The 18,473-nt window shown below is 44.8% G+C and overlaps 1 long non-coding RNA gene across 1 annotated transcript in view; it reads right to left on the bottom strand.

Moving 5' to 3' along the window:
* Window positions 1-16,956, bottom strand: part of LOC141370890 (uncharacterized) — a 42,818-nt gene extending 25,862 nt beyond the window's left edge. The window contains exons 1-2 of the long non-coding RNA XR_012375370.1: window positions 16,776-16,956; window positions 16,591-16,679 (exon numbers count right to left, since the gene is read on the bottom strand). This is a non-coding gene — a long non-coding RNA (uncharacterized lncRNA). The remainder of the gene's footprint in view (window positions 1-16,590; window positions 16,680-16,775) is intronic.
* Window positions 16,957-18,473: the final 1,517 nt, after the last annotated feature.

The raw sequence follows: 18,473 nt of genomic DNA, 5'->3' as shown, positions 1-18,473 counted from the left end.
CCCATGAATCAGTTTTATGACCTGGAGAGACTAAATGAATTTCCCTGGGCCTCAGTTGTGCCATCTGTAGATTGGGGTAAGAAGAAAACCTAGCTCACAGAATTGTAGCGATGCCCGAATGAGGTAATGATTAAAAAATACCCAGCACCATGCCTGGTACACATACACTCAACACATGTTGCAGATTAGCATCAGCATCATGTCCAGTACCCCAAGTACTTGGCACAGGGAAGGCACTCAGTAAATACCGGCAAAGAAATGAGTCTCAACAGACCAAAAGAGAAGAAAAAAAAAAAAATCACTTATAAAGGGGACTAAGGAATTGGACCTGGAGCCACAGAAACTGCAAATGGGTGGCAGAGACATTTTATAACTCACTTATCAAGTCCTGGGCACCTTGTTTTAAAATAAAAATTTCTAGTACTGTGTTATCTCTCAAGAATGCCTAGGGAGATGTCCTGCTCATTCCTCCGGTGAATGGGGTGAGCAGCCCCCAACCCTCCAACAGCCTATGCGCCCCCTCCCCTCTCCCTCTGCCTTGGCAGGGCTTTCTCCTTCCAGCCCTGGTGGTTACATTAATTGCTAATGACAATGGCAACCTTCACTCTGTGTGGTTTCCTGCCCAGATTTTGGATCCTTTACAAGGCTCTCTTTTCTTTTTTTCCCAGATAGGAAATGCAACCCGAGATGTGTGAAGAAAAAAACAGTGTGCTTATTGTCATAGCCTCCACTCCTCGCTGGGCTCCCAGGCCGGCTGTGTGTGCTCTGGGGTATCTGCCCCGCCACAGGGAAGAATAAACCCAGACTCAAATCATAGGAAATTCATCAAGTGTGCTTCTCAGAACTCTGTCTTTCAAGGTCTGTTTCCCTGCCATATGATCTCTATAAACCAAATCACTGTTAGCCAGGGCACAGGACCAGAGGCGCCGGAGGCTCATGGATAATGAATGCCAAATGCATGTGACAATAGACTGATCAGGGAGCCGAATGGAAATTTCTGAGTCGTGCTTTTATATGTATATACATACGTACATATACGCATACATATGTATACCCCGTGCCCACATACATGCACGCACACACAAGTCAAGTAAGCAGTATACCTTAACGGAGGCCAACCGTATGATCCTTGGGGCCACACTCATCTAATTTACCTCTCAATAACTCTGTTCAATTATCAAGACAAAGAAGGATAAAATGAAGGAGAAAAAAAGTCAGATCCCAGTTTAGCTGGGCATACTCGACATAGAAGAACCACGGACTTGACTTAGAAATTCAGAATGCCTTTCACTCAGGGGCGAGCAAAGGACCCAACGCACACGGGGCCTCACCTGAAAAATGTAGAACCAGGACTCACCCAGGCACCAGGTGTATTAACGGGGGGAACGGCCCTCAGTTGAACGGATCATTGTGTGATCTTTCCCAGTAATCATTTTGACTCCTGGGTCTGACTGACCCCTTCACTCCATAAGCAGGTTGCCAGTGTGACAAGGTAAGAGACGAGAACACGGGACAGAGACTAGCAGGGCCACCAGCTAAAGGCAGCAAGGTAATTAATGTTACAGCCTCTTAGATTCTAGAAAATACTGCACTTAAAACTGCAAGTCAACTCAGCGGCTGTCGGCAACCGATAAATGCTTCCATATTCACAGGCATCAGCAATCTTCCCTTACAAAAAAAGTAATAATACATACATATTAATGGATCACATTTTGTCCTTTGGGGAGCATAATTTTTAAAAGGGCCAAGGCAGCAATAATGGTTCCTTTAAAAATTCTAAATGCTGTAATTGTTTTCTCTGAATTATGGTGCTAGGATTTAATTAGCGATGAATGTTCGGTATGGGGTTTGGACATTTTTGATGAATTCAGCCAAACAGAAAAGTAGTCTTGTCCTCATTGCTCCCTCCTCTCCCCCCCGCCTTCCTTCCCCAGCACCCTGCAATGTGCCTGCGCATGAGAACGTGTCCACGTAGGGATTTTCTGCAGGTCGGCCGTAGTTAGGAAGGAGATTGCTGTAACCACAGTTCAACGAGGAACATGAAACGTGGTCAGTGAGGTCATGCAATTCAGCACAAGTTTTGAGGTTTTCTAGTTATAAGGAGGAAAACTAATAAAATGCAAATGGCAGGAATTTCTCCTTGGCAATGTTCTTATCACTAGAAAGCAGTCGCCCAGGTCTTGGGCCTGGGCTCTTGGGCTTCAGGGGCTCATGGGCAGCGGGGCTAAAGGTGTGAGGGGGAGGGAGGTGGGAGGAGGAAAGGGCTTTCTTCATTCATCCAACAAATAACTGTTAAGCAAAGCAGAGTCTGGGTGCAGACCCCGAGCTGGGCACTGTGCGCAGAGCCCTGGCAAGGGAGCACTTGCCTGGGGATAAACACAATCGCTTTGTTCTTCTCCAAACCACTTCTTTGTGAGAGCAGCTGGAGAGAAGCCCAGAGCAGTGGCCATCCACACGGGCCGAATCCATGTGGCCTACACAGTGGGGGCCCTGGGGGCTGTGCCCAGGCCTCTCCTCCACCTTCAGGACGGCTTTCATTTGGGACCTGGAGGCTGTTCCTGAGTTCCCAGTATCCTCTATTAACATGCAAATGCCCCTGGGAAAGGTCGCACCTTGAGACCCCACCAGCTAACCTCTTGCTCACCCGTTACTTCTTAGCAAGGATTAGCAGAAATAGAACACCGAAAAGGCTGGGGGGGTGGGGGGAAGGTTAGGGCTTGTGGGGAAGCGGGGTAAAAGACCTCTTCCTACTGCCAACATTTTCCTAGACAGTCGATGTGCTTTAATTCAACACAACAAATCAATATACTTCTTTTAATGACGGCTGATCTTTGAAAACTGTAAAACAAAACGAAATTGCACTTGCAGAACTGCTGTCCCTGCCTTGGTTACACCATTCGAATTGCCTGCTTCAAAATCTTGCCCAAAGAGTAAAAATGCTGCCTCCCAAAATGGCAGGCCATGGTGGTCAACGGAGGGTTTTTCCCCACTCTGTCTGGCGCCCGCATCGTGCTTCGCCCTACCCACCCCCTTCCTTCAGTTCGCCCTACCCACCCCCTTCCTTCAGTTCGCCCTACCCACCCCCTTCCTTCAGTTCGCCCTTTTTACCCCCTCCTATCACACCCTTCCTCTTCCTCCCCGTCCACCGCTCTCGGTGTCTCGAGAGTGCCCTTGAGACCCATTGGTCCAGCGGCTCCAGGGTTTGCAACATTCCTCTCGATAAAGTCTTTAGAATGCCAAGCTGGGGAGAGTCACGGGTAAGAGCATAGGATGCCAAATTAGCCGGTAAGACGTGGGTTCAAATCCTGGCGCTGCCACTCCTAGATACTGGAGACAAGTGACTTAGACTCTCTGATCATTAGTTTCTTCACTGTTTATCTATTGAGAGGAATAAATAAATAAATAGTGCCTAGCATAGTGTGAGGCACACAGTTAAGTACTCAATAAATATCTGCAATCGCTATTGTTATAATATATCTGATATATCTTTTATCTTAAGAGTCCCATTTCTTATGAAATGGGATTCCATTCCAAAATGACCTTCGTGTAGTTTTTTTTTTTTTTTTTTAAACGCACCATAATATACATACCAGTGAGTGCAGGCCTTAAAAGTTGTTCTCTTAGGGAAATGTTTCCTTTTTCAGCCTTGCTGTCAATGATCTTAATTGTTATTCATCTATTCCTTTATCCACTCAACAAATATTTGTGTGCCCTTATTATGTGCCCAACACTTAGGATCCAGAGATATCTGATCCCTGGCTTCCAGGAGCTCACACCTAGTGGGTCAATGCCGAGTAGGCAAGAGCAGGTGTCCATAAAGAGCTCTGAGAAAGTTGTCAGTAAAGAACCAACTGTCTGATGTAGTTGGGGAAGATATCCAGAGAGGCATTCAAGTTGAGTAGTAACTAAAGGAGAATAATATTTGCTGCAATTTACTAAGACTCTTCTAAGTACCAGTCACTGAACTAGGGGCTTTATCATTTTAATGTGTTCCACATAATAATCACGCAAGGTAAATATTATTCTCATTTTGCAGATGAGAATACTGAGTCTCAAGGAGTTTAAGAAATGTGCCTATAATCTTACAACTGAAATTTCAAACCACATGAGTGGGGTTCCCAAAACCTGTGCTTTTCCTTGCAACCTAATGGGCCAATTCACAAGTCACTCAGGCAAGAAGAAGGGAAGTAATGGTCTTGTTATTTATAGGCACATCTCCAGTTTTTGTTTTTTATTACACAGTACTTTATATATACAAAATAAGTTCCTAACGTATTTAAGCTTATTAAATGGAAATGTATATTTATCTTAGAAAATACTGGAAAGCACAGATATATATATATATAATATAATATAAAATATATTTTTATATATATAAAATATAAAATTATTTTTAGGTAAATAGCATGCTAGGCATTTTTATCCTTAGAGGAAGAGGGTTATATCTATACACAAATATGATCATATTTTGATATGTACTTATAAGTTCCTTCTTTAAGATTTTATTTATTTATTTGACAGAGAGAGACACAGCAAGAGAGGGAACACAAGCAGGGGGAGTGGGAGAGGGAGAAGCAGGCTTCCTGCTGAGCAGGGAGCCCGATGCGGGGCTCGATCCCAGGACCCTGAGATCATGACCTGAGCCGCAGGCAGATGCCCAACCACTGAGCCACCCAGGTACCCCTACAAGTTCCTTTTTCCACTTTACAACGGATCAAGAACATGTTTTGATGTCATCATACACGTATGCATACCATCTTTATTAGTCACTGTTAAGTGTTCTTTAGATGGATAGATACCATCATTTATTAACCTATTCTCTCTGCAGACGCCTAGCTTAATTTCAATTTTTAAAATTATCGTGAATAACGTTGTGATGATTATCCTTTGCGCAAATGTCTCTGTGTATTTGTCCAGTCACTCTCTCTCTCTCTCTTTTTAAGATTTTATTTATTTGAGAGAGAGAGAGAGAGCACAAGCAGGGAAGGGGGGCAGAGGGAAGGGAGAAGCAGACTCCTGGATGAGCAGGGAGCCCGATGTGGGGCTCGATCGCAGGACCCTGAGATCATGATCTAAGCCAAAGTCAGACACTTAACTGACTGAGCCACCCAGACGTCCCTGTCCAGTCATTCTCTTAAGATAGATTTTGGGAGGGGAACTGCTGGGTCAAATTTTTAAGGTCTTTGATATATGTGGCCCAATTGTGTTTCATCATGTGTGAATTTATACTTCCATTTACAATTTGTGGAAGTGCCCTGACATTTGTTTTTACACAGCTATGTTCTCCACTTTATCTTACTGGTTTTATAAGAGGTCTTTATATGTCAAGGCGATCAACCTTTTGTCTGTTGTATATTTTATGGTATATTTGTTCTACAGAAATATTTAATTTTATAGAGTGAAATCTATTAAATTGTTTCATGGTTTTGGCTGTTGATGCAATATTTAGGAGAGCCGTTCCTAATCATGACCCTAAATTTTCCCTTAGATATTGTGTGGCCTCACCTTTTATATCTTATTTTTTAATCTATCCAGAATTTAATGTGATATGTGGTAGGAGGAAAGAATCCAGATCAACATGTCTCTAGGTACCATCTCCACATACGAAATACTACTTCTATTGTATACCAAATAATAGTCGGAAGGAGTTTCCTATTCTTTTCCACTGATCTAGTTGTCTATTTCCACCCACAGGACCACACTGTTTTAATTACTGTTGCTCTGTAGTATATCGAGTATCTGGCAATGCTAGTCTCTTATCATTTTTCTTTTTCAAAGCTATTTATATGATTTTTTTCTGGTTTCTTTCTTTCAAAAGTGAGGGTATAAGGTGGAGGAGAACTTTTAAAAGTGTGGCAGTAATATGCATGATAAAGTGTGTGTGTTTTTAAAAAAAAATCAGTCTCACAACTTTATAGCCACACTTCGTTCATTTCCATACTGAATGGGGTAATTCTGGTGCTTAGAGTCAAGCATGCCCCATCTATCATTTGATCTATTATATCCTGTTGGCCAAGAACCTTGGCGGGAGGTTTCGCTCATTCTGTCTGTATGAAAAGGCAATATAATAGGGTAGTGGCTGAGAGCACAGGATGTAGCTGTGTGGCCTTGGGAAGGTATTTAACCTCTCTGAGCCTCCATGTCCACATTTGTAGTAGAGGGGTGACAATACACTAACCCATAACATACAAGCTGCACATGGATGGCTCTTAGAAGAGTGGCTGGCACAAAGTAACTATTCCGTGAACATTAACTAGTACCTTCATGTCCGCATCCATGGTCTTGTCATTCTAGGGGTCTGCTAATAAGTCTTAACTTGGAAGAGGGAGACTGAAAGGAAGATATGAAATTGGGAAAAACGAGTGAAATAAAATAATATTTCATAAGCCTTTGCAAATGTTTATAGGGCTGAGTAATTGTCATTAAGTTGTTATTCCTCGTGGTGTCCAGGGTACTGGTAAAGCAAGCTGTGGCCTGGCCAGAGAGTGGGGGCCACATGGTGTCAGAAGATGGCTTACCACGTAAGGACCCTGAACCAGCCAGGTCATCTGAACCCACTGCAGATTCTACTTAAGGCCCTTGTCTTGACCTCTGTTGATCCTGTCAGTTCAGAGCTCACACTGGACTTCTCATTCTGCTCTCCCTCCTGCCTCTGCTCAGAGCAGATCTCCTCCTCTGCCAGCTCAGAATCTGAGCATGGGGATGAGACCGAGCTCTGGAGTCGGACCACCTTGGATTAAAACACCAGCTCTGCTACAGACTACTGCGGTATTAGAACTGGAGTTTTCTTCAGCAGAAAAAGTGGGGATGTTATGCCTTCCTTGCCAGGTTACCATGGGGATTAGGTGAGAATAATACACATAAGAGCATTTTATAGAGTGTCAGGCACAGAGTAGGTGCTCAATAAATGTTACTGCATCAGTAAAAAATGTTGGATTCTAAGTAATAGAAAACCCGATTCAAACTGGCTTCAACAATAAAGGACAATTATTGGGTTATATAACTGGAGAGTGAAGAACAAGCTGGGCTTCAGGAACAGTTTGATTCAGTAGCCTGACTATGCCACCAAGAATTTGTTCCTTTGTTCACTATTTCCTCTCCCTTCATCCTGCCCTTCCCAGAATCAGCTTCATTAAAGCTGTCTCCCTCTCCTGATCCCAAAAATGGCTGCAAGTATCTGGAGAGAAAAACACAAGGCCACCGCCAGAAATTTCTCCAGGTACCCCAGGAAGAGCTCGTCTAGGAACCCCCAGCAAACTTCTCTTGTTGTAGCTCAGTAGCCAGAATGCAGTCACAGGCCTGTCCCTGAAGCAGTTGACTATGGCCCGAAGATGGGATTGTGCACAGCAGCCTTGGTCTGAACCACAGGCCCTGGGTATAGTGTCACCTCTTTGCTGTTGTTAGAACTGTGCAGAGGCAGGAGGATGAAACTGGACCGAACATCAGAAGAATTACCAAAAGAAGGGTCAACTGGGGGGAATTACCAAAAGAAGGGATATTGGGGGAACTACCACAAAGCCCACCCTTCATGTTTCTGGTCCCCAGTGGGGCACAGATGAGTAGGTAGGCGAGTCTCCATTGAAACTAGAGACAGGGAAAATGGCAATAATAATAATAATAATAATATTTGGAGTTTTTCTTTAAAGTTAATATTAAAAAATAGCCTTTGGAAACTACAAAAATATTCTTGCTCCACACCACTAAAGAACGTGTGCTGAAAGCCCAGGATCAGGTCATCCGCACAATTGGTGTTTTTCTTTTTGATTCTGTCCGTCCCTGGGACCTTTCTCTGTAGGCGGCTCCCTTTCTCTTTGCCTCTTTCTGCTTCCCTTTCCTTCTCTGTTTACATTTTATTGGCCTCAAGTACCTGGGAAGGAATCTGCAAGGGCAGGGACAGTGGGCTCAAGGCCTGAGTGAGCCCTCGTTCCTACTCAGCCCATCCCTGCTTCTGAGCGAAGCCTGGTCTCCCAAAGGGTTCAATGGTGGAGCCCAAGTGGGCCCTTCATGCCTCCAGGTTGCTAAGTAACAAACACTTCAAGTTTGGAAATCTTTATCCACACCGGATATATTATCTTGGCAAATTGGACTTTCAGATCTGGTAGCAATGGAAAGAGTAACTTTTTTTGTTTTTTTTAATAGAGACAATTTAGATGATTTCAAAGACATCTGGTCTCTTTTTCCAGCGACGTATGACTCTTCTCTTTCACTAAGCACGTTGGATCCAAACACTTCACGTGTACAAAAGCACAAGGTCCCTGAAGAAAAAAGTGGACTCACAAAGGGCTGCCAGTTGGAAAGGCCTTGGAACCCACTAGGGCAATAGCACCAGGGCACACGTCCTTCCTCTTTCCCTTTATTTGAGGCTTCTTTTAACCTAGTTTCTTCCAAGGACTCTTCCTTCTCGGTCTTATTCTCTTGGTTGCTGACTCCCTTCCTGCCCTCTGTCTGTTCTTTCTTTCTTCCTTTCTCTTTCTTTCTTTCTTCCTTCCTTCCTTCCTTCCTTCCTTCCTTCCTTTTTTTTCTTTCTTTTCTTTTTCTTTCTTTCTTTTCTTTTTCTCTTCCTTCCTTCCTTTCCTTCTTTCTCCCCCTTTCCCTCATTCCCACTGTTGTCTCTTCAAACTTCCATCCAGCCTCCTCTTTTCCTCTCCAACCTTCCTCCTCCCAAGTCCAAATGACACAAGGACAAAAGACACCACAATGGCTCACGGCCACGGACACTTAGTCTTCTTGCCCCACCCCTTGGTGGGGTGTAGAGTTGGTCATTCCACTTTCCTTCTTAAATCACAGTCGGGGTCATCTCAGGGCAGAAACTCTCACCCCTAACTTCTTTAAAAGTTTTTTTCAAGACAAACCCAAACACCAAATACCTTCTCCACCTGCTTGCTAATATCTAGAATTCCTCCAACAGAGAACATTACATTCCACAATTAAAGACCAAGTTTCAAACATAAATAATAAACAACTCACATCTGGGTAGCTCTTAACAGTTTTCCAAACAGGTCCAGCTGTTTGCAACCAATTCCCTCATTTGACCCCCACCCTAATCTGGAAATTGAAGCATTATTTTACTCTCATGTCCATTTGAAAATGAGGAAACTGAGGCTCAAAGATGTTAAGTATCTTTCCAAAAGTGGCTCTACCTTAGTTCTGTCTGATGCTAATGCCCATATTCTTCCCCACTCCACCTCACTCCTCTGGGAGGGAACCATAACAACCTGAAATGAGTGTGAACCTTCCCCTAATTTCTTCAGACCCAAGATGCCCCCCCATTCCTATCTCTCTGACATCTTCAATTTATAGTTATTACTGGTGGAACCTGTCAGTGGGGTATGCTGCCACCAGATGGCAGATGATACTCTGGTTTAAGGGTAAGCCCCAGATTTTTACCACGAGAGTCAAATGTTTCTCTGCATTTTATCATTTTATAATCAAAATTATAGTTCATGAAAAAACAGGTTAAGCATAGCAGTATCCACATCTAGATACAGGATACAGAGAAGACATGCATTTAGAGGAATAAATTTACAGGTTGATTATATGCCTATTAAAATGCTCACTGACTATTAACAAGTGCAACTCAGTCTAATTCTGCCCACAAAATCACTTCAAGCCTACTTCAAGTTTCCAAGATGTTGGCCACGGTACTCTAGGGTTACTGCCTTCCCATTCTGGCCATTCAATTCCCCAAACACTAGCTGGAAAGGAGAAGTCAGAGTGGTTCTCAAACCTAAGAGTACCTCTGAATCACCAGGAGGGCTAGTTCAAGCACAAATGTCCAGGTCTCAATTTCTGTTTCTGATTCAGTAGGTGTGAAGTGGGGGCTGAGAACTAGCATTTGTAACAAATTCCCAGGTGATGTTGATGCCAGGGTTCTGGGGACCACATTTTGAAAACCACTGGACTGTGGCCAGCCACCCTGTCTGGCTCTCATAGGTTTCTCTTTTCCCCTCACCTCTCACCAGCACCATAGAGGAAGGAGTTTGAGCCCCGTGGTCCCCCAGCCACAGCCTGGGGTCCTACTGTGAGTAATTAACCAACAACCTTAAATACTGTTCTTGGCACCAAATGAACATTGTGTCACTTTTTTTTCCTTCCTTCTTTCCTTCCTTCCTTCCTTCCTTCCTTCCTTCCTTCCTTCCTTCCTCCCTCCCTCCCTCCCTCCCTCCCTTATTTAGAGAGAGAGAGAAAGAGATTGAGAGAAAGAGAGCATGTAAGTGGGGGCAGGGGCAGAGGGAGAGAGAGAGAGAGAGAGAATCTTAAGCAGACTCCATGCCCAGTACGGAGACCCACACGGGGCTCAATCCCATGACCCTGAGATCATGACCTAAGCCGAAATCGAGTCGGAGGATTAACGGACTGAGCCACCCAGGGGCCCCATGTCACTTTTTTTTTTTTTATTCATGAGAGAGAGAGAGAGGCAGAGGGAGAAGCAGGCTCCCAAGGAGTAGGGAGCCTGATGCGGGACTCGATCCCAGGATCCTGGGATCATGACCTGAGCCGAAGGCAGACGCTTAACCATCTGAGCCACCTAGGCGCCCCCCATGTCACTTTTGATACATATTTCTGCTGCTCAGTGCCTTCTGATCAGATATTCTGTGATATCAATGCCTATCAGAACTTTGTGTCTCATTAATTATAATGATAGAAAATGCTAGCCTTTACAAAACTGACCGCACTGAGGTGTTGCTTTATTACCTCATCTAACCCCTATAATTCTATGAGAAGGATACCATCGCCATCACCCTCGTACAGATGGGAAGGCAGAGGAGCAAGATTATAAAACCACTAAGTTACAGAGCCTGGACTAAACACCAGTTTCTCTCCAGAACATAAGCTCTCTCAGTCACCACAGGTACTAATTCCAAGTTTTCAATGTGGATAATAAAAGTTGGATTCTGGCTCCCTCGAGTCAGTTTCTTCTAGTTCCTACAGCTTCTAGTCCTAACATTAGCCCCATCGGTCTATGTCCCCGCCCACCGGCCAGCCAGGATGCCCCGTGACGTCCCCTGTTCTAAATTCTGTGCCTCAGCCCACCATACTGGATGCAGGCAAGAAACAGGTAGAAATGGAGACCCCCAGTCTCTTCCAGGGTCTTAGGCAACGAACACAGATTCAGATGTATTCCCCAGGTGGTACTTTTTAAGGCAGGGAAGTGGAATCAGCCCCTTTATAATGAGCTTCTACAGATGTTATGTTGGTGAGTTGAAAGAGCATCATAAGAATTTCTCTTATTTATGAAAGAACTATGCAAACATATTGTGAAAGAAGAAAAGTGAGCTGGGGGGATGGAGAGGGAAAGAAAGAAGGGAGGGAGGGAGGAAGGTAGGGGGGAGGGAGGGAGGAAGGTAGGGGGGAGGGAGGGAGGAAGACAGGGGGGAGGGAGGGAGGAAGACAGAGGGGAGGGAGGGAGGAAGACAGGGAGGAGGGAGGGAGGAAGACAGGGAGGGAAAAGGGACAGAAAACCAACCTGGGAGAAAACACATTGAAGGAACAAAAGGAAACCTTTGCAGTCCTCTCAGGCTATAGCACATCTTAACAAGAATATAAATTCAAGAACAGAAGGGCTGAAAGACAAGATAATGAGGTTGAAAACAAACAAAGGAGATGGAGGATCTAAGGAAACAAACTGAGGACACCACATCATTATAGAACTAATACAAAAATTAGAGCAAGGAGCAGGTATATTCCACTAAAAATAAAAGTAGATGGATGAGAGTTTGAAATAATCAGAGTAAATGCGGATTAAAACAACGATATTAGGAACAGCTACAGGGAAACTAATCGATTTTTTTAAAGCCCAGTACGTTAAAAAAAAAAGTAAGTTTCCAAACCAGAAGGTAAAATTTTTAAAATTATCTAAATAAATAAAAAAATTGAATATGCAGATGGGAAGATATGCCACATTCCAGGAAAATTTCATACAGACAGCTCAAGATAGATCTATATGAGTTTAAAAAAATGACAACTTGAAACATTCAATCAGGAAAAGCAAATCGTTATGAAGGGTTAAAATCAAGCTGGACTCAGCTTTCGCCACAGAACATTTGAGGCCAAAAGGCAGTGTTCACAATAAGAGAGAAAATGCACCCCAGGTGTTATAACCACACAAGAATGCTGTGAAATATAAAAAGCAACAGACTTTCTCAAAGCTGAGAAACCAGTAAAACAGCACCTATGGGCCCTTCTTGAACAAAACTATGTGACAATGAAATTCAGGCAATTAAGAAATAAAGGAAAAAAATAACTTTGGAACAGAAACACCATGAAAGAGCATTAGTGGTGGGTGGTAGGTCTAGTTACTATCTATACTGGTAACGAGCAACGTCCGCGGGGAAGCCCACACTAACTGCCTTCTTTACTAGGGCAAGAGTGCTCGCCCCGCTCCGGTGTGCAGGACCTCCTTTCCCCTGCTTTACTTTTTGCTTTCATTCTAGAGCATGTATCATTTTCTAATACAGCGTGTATTTTACTCTTTTGTGGTTTTTTTTACCTGCCCCTGCCCCACGGTAAGTAAGTCAGGGGAGCTGGTTGCAAGAAATACAGAACTATTCTAGTTATGGAGCAGACAGAGCTAAAGTCTGAACAATGTACAAATAATCATATGACAAAATCCAAATTTTGAGGGTGTTAATGTCTTACCTTTCATGGCCCAAACACAATTTCTAGTAACACTGAAATGTGGAGTTTCAAAAGGCATGATGAGTGCCATCTCTTGATGCTTTTTATTATCACTTCCATCAACCTTAAAAAGATTTTTCAGGAAATACTTGTGTTTCAAAAAAAAAAAAATACAGCAAAGAAGCATGTATTCAATAGCCTGTAATTTTACATTGGTGTGTTTTCTTCTGTTAAATTCCAGGAAAGTTAAAGGTAATGCTTCACAGTTTACAATAGTGTTTAGAGTTATGATTTCATTTTTATTAAAGTTTTTCTTAGATATTTATTTTTCTATCTCAGTATGCAAATACAAAGACAACAGTGATGACGTTTATTTATTCTCAATATAAGTTATCTCTGAGTAGTATTATTTGGGTTATTTTATTACTTTCATGTCTAAACTTTATTATATTAATTATTTATAGGAGCACGAACATTTCTTTTCAAATACAAGTGAATGGTTTGCCTTTGTTTTAAGAAAGAGAGGGGCTCCTGGGTGGCTCAGTCGGTTGAGCATCCAACTCTTGGTTTCAGCTTGGGTTGTGGTCTCAGGGTCATGGGATAGAGCCCCGCATCAGGATGCGGGGGGTGGGGGGTCGGTGCTGCTTGAGTTTCTCTCTCCCTCTGTCCCTCCTGGCCCTGTACATGCTCTCTAACTCAAATAAATAAATAAATCTTAAAAAAAAAAGAAAAAAAGCGAAAAACTAGAAGCATACATGTCATGGTGATAGACATAGAGATATAAAGACAGACACAGAAACACATCAGGTACAGATGCAAGTATAGATGTTTAGCACCCATGGCAGAAATAACAGAACTTGAGCCTTAACCTTTAGTTAACTTGCCCTTCTTTCTGTCTACCAGAACTCCCTCGTGGGCTTGCCAGATGGAAGGAAGGAAATTAAAGCTGACTGGAGAACCCACTAGGTGCTTTTCCATAAACTTTTGGTGAGGCTTGTGGGGTAGTAATAATCTCACTATTATAGAGAAAATAATGAAAAATTTCAATCTCAGATAGGGTGTGATTTGCCTGATTTCGTATAGTCGGAGGGAAGATAATAATAGTGACAATAACTGTGCACGGAGCTCACAGCCTGAGTCAGGCTCCATGCTGGATGCATCCGTGAAGAAGCCCTTTTAACCCTCAAAACAGCCTATGATGCCAGCAATTTTTACTCTTATTTTTGACACGTAGCTCCGAGAGAATTGTACGGCCAAATGTCACACAACTAGAAAGAGGCAGGGTCAGGACTGGAACGCAAGTCTATCCCACGCCCACACCCACGCCATTGCCTCTGCTCTGTGCTCCTTCCAGGCTGGAAGAGGAGTGGCCAGGGCTGGTCACCCAGATCTAGTGGAGAGTCAGGCTCCCTCTGGGGGTTCTGCTGCCAGCCAGTCTGTGAATCCCCTTGCCCTCTCCTCGGTGTCCTTGATGAGCTGAACAGGCAAAATGCAGCTCTGATTAGTTCCTGAGCTGGCTCCAGGGCCAGCCTGGGAGCTCAGGCCCCATCTCAGCAGGTAGTCCTTGGGCTGCTCTGACGCAATAAACCCTCAGCCAGGACAGAGGCCTGACTTACGGTCAGCAGCAATGTAGACACTGGCTCCTTCAGAGGAGCATTAGGAGATCTGGATTCCAAGCCCCCTTCTACCATTCCTTTGGGGTATGATGCCGGGGTAGTCACTTGATGTCTCTGAGCCTCATTTGCCCCATCACTACAATGAAAGCGTTTCGCTACTGGACAATTCCCAAAATCTCCAGCCCAGTACTTCTGTAATTTAGTCAGAGAATGAGGTCCTCTCTTTAGAAGGGTCTGAGTGCTTGGGAGCAAGCTTCTCTTAGAGAAAGGAAAATGGCAGCCAGGGAGCCAAGCCAGCAAGGGGCAGGAGAGCCTAGATTATCCCCAGATGGGAAAAGAGTGACTTCAAGGAAACAAGTCTTCGAAGCTGTAGGAAAGGGTCTCTGTTGTAGGCCTTCACTTCGTCCCCAGGTGGGTCTTAGCAGCTGGACCACAGGCCTTTATGAAATTATCTGCTAATCATGGCCTGGGCATGAGCACTTGAGAGGTGTCACATGCAGAATGAGATGCCTTTTTATGATGCAGTAAAAGAGAGGAAATCACCTTGGCCTCTTGCCTCGTCCTGCGTTCAGTAAAGAAGCGGGCAAGCCGAGCCAGCCTCCCGTGGGTGAGGGCCCTGAAAGCTCAGAATTTCCACCCAAGGACTGCCATTTCATTAGAGCGTTGCAGGGAGGGGCTGCAGGGGGGGGGCAGGGGAGACAGCCACACACACACGTCCCCGCCCCGGACGTTTAGGAGAGGCCAGGGATTGCTAAAACCCACAGACACTGAAAGTTTAGAAGAGCCGGGGTCACACACACTACATTAGTAACGTTATATACTCATAACCAGAGAGTAAATCACTGGCTCCACTTGGGACAGGAATTTCTCTCCAAATGCTATTATTGCAACAATCTATTATATTTTCTCTGAAAAGCAGACGGTACCCAGAACCACTGTTCCTCCCACTGACCACTCCCACTCACTGTCAGTGACGATTTTTACCCCAAAGATAAAACAGAGGATTCGACCACCATTGACCACCAGCTGTGTGCCAGGGTCTGCATAGAGCATGTAAGTATCAGAAGAGTTAAAGCAACCGCGTTAACAGTGATCCGGTCGCTTTCCACGTATTAGCTTATTTAAGTCTTATAACAATGCAGATTCAATCCAACAAAAATTAAGTTGATATTATCATCACCCCTCATTTTACAGATGAGAACCTGAGTCTCAGAGATGTTAAGCGACATGTCCAAGGTCACACAGCTAGTTAGTAGCGGAGCCAGGATGATCCCTCTGTGCGCACGTGTACCAGTTCCATATCTGCGTCTCCTAATTTACCATTCATTGTAAATATAGGTCTCCGGGTCCTACCTCCTTCAAGGATAGTCTTTAATCTGAACACCTAGAAGGGGGACCATTCTCTCTCTCCCTCAAGATGTTAGGAAGAAACCTTCTGCTCTTTGCTTCACCCTCTGCTAAGCTCTCTGCCTGGGGACTGGTGGCGTGGGTGGGAATGTGATTTCCATTGGTCCATCCCTTTGTAACAGGAAAGCGATGGGTGGCTTCCCTGGTTAGGGCTGTTGAATCCCTCCTATGTCAGGTGAGGGCGCTATGATTCTCCACACAAGCTGCTGGGTAAAGATCTGTCTGAGGAACCCAATTCTCCCCTCAGGCAGCTGACATCTAGACTAAAATGTGGATTAGGATTCTCATTCTGGTGTTGGGTGCCTGTCAGCCGGGCTGCTGACACTGCACCTTGACCCTGTGTCTGTTTCTCAGAATCCAGAAAGGGGAGGAGGTGACGAATTCGCTCTGAAAAACACAAACAACTCCCAGCTCCAGAGTTCAAGGCCCATCCCTGGGCAACTGGAGGAAGCCTGTTCTTCTAGCAGGTTCCCGTATTCCTGCTGGGCCTCGCAGCCACTGTCTTGGCCCAGGGGTTGTCAGCCATTCCTCCACACCAGCCTCAGCCTGCTAGCGCTGCATTATCAGCAGGACTCTCTGCCCCAGGGAGACTTTGGCTCTGACTTCATTTTCCTACACGTTCGTTGTAAGACTAGGAAAAACTAAACATTTAGCAGAATGTTGGTGAGGATTTGAGAATAATCAGAATAAAAAACATGAAAAAGAAAAAAAGAAAAAAGAGAAAAAAACCTCCAATTGAATACCGGGCATCACAGCTCCTGAAGACTGCCAGACATGCCCTTCACGGGGAGCCCCTGCGGTTCCCCCAACCTTAGCCCCCATTCCCTGCCTGCCACCATATTGCAGGGATCCCCTTACCAGGGAGCTCCTTTGGCCATGTGTTTCTATCCTGAAACACACCCCTCAAAACTTTTTTGGACTCAGTAAAGAAGGGAAAAAAATTCCTCACCTCCAGGTTCCTCACTGGTACCACCATCAGTATTCAAGTCATCCTCTGGGGTGCTGCTTCACCTGGGCACCTCAACTTCCTCCCTGGACCTGCAAGAAAAGAAACAAACAACAATCAAATAAAACAAACCATTTGCCCCACACCAGCCAGCTCCCATGTTGGCACCAGGCCAGCAAACCACACACAGAGAGGCATTCCCAGCACAAAGCAGTTTATCTGCTCATCTCCTCAAAACTTGCTATTTGGGAACAGGGGCTGGGTGTCCCTTCATATGACCCAAAAGGCCATCAAAAGTTTTGTCTAAGACTAACAGCACAGGTTTCCCGAAAAAAATGACTCTATCCCCAGGAGCCGCCGGAAAGGTGATGAGAAGGTATTACAAAAGGAGTTTGTTCCCGCTACACACGGCCCAAGGACAACCACAAAGGGGCTTTGTGCGCCAACTGTTTTCTTCAAATTGCAGATGAGGAATCTGAGGCTCAGAGAACGTAAACAACTTGTCCACAGTACCCACGCCAATAACCATTCAAGTAGCTAACAGACCAAGATCAGAATTCTCGCCACCAAACTCTGCTTAGAAGACATGAACCACGCCCCCAGGCCTCCTGAGAGCCTGGTGAGTCTCACCCGTCCCAGCACCTTCATCAATAGGAGAGGGTGAAGATGCTGAAGGTGATGGGGTTACCTCCAAGACTCTGTCTGAGGTGGGAGCAGGGTGTCCATCTCGGTCCCCTGAGACCAGCCCTTCTGGACTTAAGAGTTCCATATTCCATGATTATTCATCTGTCTCAGGTGACTCCAGTCTGCCCCTGGGGGTCAAGAACCAAGAGCCTGTGATCCCAGGTCAGTCATCTTTAAGCCATGGGTTACATCTTTGCCAGAGAAGCTCAAATTCAGTTGCTGCTTAAGATTCCCATTCTGCTAGTGCTTTTGTGCAAAAGTCAATCTGTCCCCTGGGGCGGGAGGTGGCAAGGCACAGAGTTTGATTCTGGAGAAGGAGAATCAAGAATTAAGAAGAATAAAGAGATACTTTCAGGCAGCATAGAAAAGGTGGGGAATGTGGAACTTTGCCTTAGGTCCAGCACGGTGCATTTGTCCTGGAGTTAGTTTTGTCACCAAGGTCTCCCACCTGCATCTGCCCTGGCCTCTATGCCCAGCCTCCTCCCAGCCCACGATCCACACTCTTTTCTCCAACCTTGTTAGACTTCTCTTTTAAGGCTGCTTCTTATTCCCCCGCCCCCGTCATTTTTCTTCTCATTGCCTGAAATACTCTTCTTTCTCTTCAGCTGGTTAATTCTTATTTGTCCTCCAAAGGCCAAGTAGGTGCAGGCAACACCTCCTCCAGGAAGCCTTCCCTGATCCATCCGGTTGTCTCGGCTCCCATGGTACTCAAAGCCCATGCAGGCTTTCACTACAGCACTCCTATGTTGCACTGCATTCTATCTATATTGACCTATGCAAAGAAATCTTAGGATGTGTTGTTAATAGCATGGAATCTATAACCTGACATGTCTAAGCCAAGTCGAGCCAGAGGGGACACGTTTTCCAAATTTCATAGGCCCCGATAGTATATGAACTTCTCCAATCTCTTTCCAATTCTATTCCTCCCATCACCATCATGACCTAAGGGAGAGGGAAAGAGGTGTTATCATTTACACTAACCCTGTACCTGCTTTTAATGTTCTACATAGGTTGGCATCCTTCTCACCTGATGCCGTGCATCAAACATCCTGAATTACTTAAAACTTTATATATGTAAACATATATATTTACCAACTGCAGGCGCCTGGCACTGGCCAATCAGACTGATGCTGGCCTGTCAAGCAAGGTCCTGGCGCTCCTGGTATGCCAGACATTTCCCCTTTTCTTGCTGATTCCTGCGG

Source organism: Callorhinus ursinus, unplaced genomic scaffold (genome assembly GCF_003265705.2).
Source record: "Callorhinus ursinus isolate GAN/ISIS: 27379988/994484 unplaced genomic scaffold, GSC_fseal_2.0 scaffold49, whole genome shotgun sequence".
NCBI lineage: Eukaryota > Metazoa > Chordata > Mammalia > Carnivora > Otariidae > Callorhinus > Callorhinus ursinus.
The sequence above is the reverse complement of the archived record's forward strand: the minus strand, read 5'-3'. Positions and strand labels throughout refer to the sequence as shown.